Below are 3,102 nucleotides of genomic sequence, written 5' to 3'. Positions count from 1 at the left end.
GGACCCTCCTGGTTTTAGAACTGAAAGTCTCCCATCCTGGGAAGTCCCTGAGTCCTGGGCAAACCAGAATGGTCATTTGTCCCAGTTCAAGCCTGTACCCAACTCTGCTTTTCAGTTTCCTCCTCTGTAAGATGAAGAAGCTGGATGGGAACAGGGGTTCCCAGCCCTGGCTGCTCATTAGAATTACCACCACCCAGCTTCACTTCCAGAGCTTTGGTCAGGGTGAAACCCAGGTTATCAGTGACGCTGCTGTGTGGCCAGGCTGAGGAACCATTGCTCTAGAGAATCTAAAGTCCTTTCTGGTGGTCTGCTCTTCTTCTGCGGTGAGTGTTATACCTGGACCCATTCATTACTTTATCCCCAAGCTCAAGGGCTGGCCCATGTTGCTGTGGTTGCTCCTGTCGATGACAGCAGGTTCCTCTCTCTTCTCTCTTTCTCCCTCCTCCTCCCTTTGCTGCTCTCTTGGTCTTTCTACCTCTGATGCCAGGATTCTCAAAGCCGATTCTACCTAGTTATGGCCACCAGGCCTGGACAAATCAGTGATATCCCTTCTTCTGTCCCTCCCCTACCTTGGCCTGCCCCTTCCACAGCCTCTCTCACTCCTCACCAGAGAAGCTGAGAGAGATCTCTAGGTTCAGAGGTTCCCTCTGCTGGGGCAGCGTCAGATGCTGTGCCAGGAGTCTCTCCCTCTCCCTCTGCTCAGTGGAGACAATTTCCAGGGTGTGCATCCTCCTGGGTGGGTTCCAAGTATAGCCCAGCAGAGGGGCCGTGTGGCTGCCAAGAGGCCCTATGTTTTGGGTCAGAGGCTGTCATTCCTATTTTTGAGTCAGAGGCTGCTACATAGCTCCCTGCTTCAGACACTGATGTGCCCTGTAGATACAGAAAAAGATATATATATATATATATATATGGTCAATTGAGTTTTTGGCAAAGGTGCTAAGGTAATTCAACAGGGACAAATCATCTTTGCAACAAATGGAACTGGACAAGTGGATATCAAAAATGAAAAAAAAAAAAAAAAGGACCTTGACTTCTACTTAATACCACGCACAAATATGAACTTGAAATGGTACAGAATCGGCCAAAAAGCCTAAGAAAGGTTGCTCAGCATCATTAGATATCAAAGAAATGCAAAGTGGAACCACGTTGGAATACTACACACTCAGTAGAATAGTTGAAATCTTGAGACTGACAATACTGAGTGAGGTTGCAGAGCAGCTGGAACTCTCATATGTTGCCAGGGGGATGCAAAAATGGTACAACCACTTTGGAAAATAGTTATTATTTTTTCTTGCTTGCTTTTTTTTTTTTTTTTTTTTTTTTGGCTTTTCAAGGCCACACCCATGGCACATGGAAGTTCCCAAGGTAGGGGTCTAATTGGAATTAGAGTTGCTAGCCTATGCCACAGCCACAGCAATGTGGGATCCAGGATCCGAGCAGCATCTGTGACCTACACCACAACTCACAGCAACACCAGATCCCTGACCCACTGACCGAGACCAGGGATTGAACCTGAATCCTCATGGATACAAGTCAGATTCATTTCTGCTGCACCACAATGGGAACTCCCAGTATTTCTTAAAAAGTTAAACACAAAGTTACCATATGACCCAGCAATTCCACTCCTCATATTTATACGCAAGAGCAATGAAAACATGTCCATACAAAGATGTGCATGAATATTCATATAAGCTTTTTTCATAATAGCCCCAAACTGGAAACAATCCAAATGTCAATCAACTAGTAAAGAGAGAAACTAATTGTGGCGTATCATACAATGGAATACCAGTCACCCCCCCCAAAGGACAGACTTGCTATCTGCCAATACGGATTCATCTCAAAAACATTATGCCAACTGAAAGAAGCCACACACCAGGGAGTACATATTTATGATTACACTTATATGATACTCTAAAAAGGCACAGAAAATGAATCTGTGGTTGTCAGGCAGTGTGGACAGAGGATTGACTGAGAAAAGGCCTAAGATAAACTGTTGGGGAGGTGGAAATATTATATATTTCGAAGGCAGTAGCAGCTGTGGAACTGTGATATTTTTCAGAGCTCATCAAACTTCCTGCTTTAGAAAAGTGAAGTTTATTATACATGAATTACACTTCACGAAATCTGATTTTTTTAAAAGTCAGATCATGCCCCTACACCCCCCCCCCCCGCCATTTACTTTAAAAGAACACAGTGGCTTTTCATTGTTCTTAGAATAAAATTGAGCCCCCCTGCCTGTGGCCTGTGAGATCCTAGCACCACTCTTCTCCTCGCTCCTTCAGCTCCCGCAGTGCTGCTCTCTTTTCTGTTCCTCAAACTCTTCAACTTCTTCCTTCTACCCAGAGCACCGCCTCTGATTCTTGGCCTTACTGGCTGGCTCTCATTATCCAGGGCCTCCTGACCGTGCCATCCAAAGGAGTCCCCTCATTCTGCTCTGTTTCATCGGTTTTCTTTCCATCGCTATGTGAAATGATTTTGCTTCTTTACTTTTCCTCGTTTACTGCCTGTCTTCCTTATTAGAATTTGAGCTCCATGAGGGCAGGAACCTCATCTGTTTTCTTCCCTAGAAGCTCTTCAGATTTTTCTGCCAGGTGTGTTCAGAATCCCCAGCACCCAGCCCAGGCCTGGCACATAGGAAGCTCTCAAAATTATTTGTGAAAGAGTTCCTTAAAATGCTAAACACAGACTTATCATATGACCCAGCAATTCCAATCTTGGGCATATACCCAAGAGAAACGTAAACATATACCCACACAAAACCGTGTGTATATATGTCCGTAGCAGCCTTATTCGTAATAACCAAATGTAGAACTAAGGCCAATGCCCATCACCTGACAAATGGATAAATTAAATATGAAATAACCATGCAATGGAATATTGTTTCACAATAAAAAGGAATGAAGCATTGATAAAAGCTGCAGCATGAATGAACCTTGAAAATATCATGATGAGTGAAAGAAGCCAGTCACCAAAGACCACATGCTATATGATGTCATTTATATGAAAGATCCAGAATAAACAAATCTATTGAGACTGAAAGTAGATTAGTGGTGGCCTACGGCTAGGGGAGGTAAGTTGAAGAAATGGAGAGTGACTGCTAGT

The sequence above is a fragment of the Sus scrofa genome, chromosome 9 (genome assembly GCF_000003025.6).
Source record: "Sus scrofa isolate TJ Tabasco breed Duroc chromosome 9, Sscrofa11.1, whole genome shotgun sequence".
Classification (NCBI taxonomy): Eukaryota; Metazoa; Chordata; class Mammalia; order Artiodactyla; family Suidae; genus Sus; species Sus scrofa.
Note: the sequence above shows the minus strand (reverse complement) of the source record.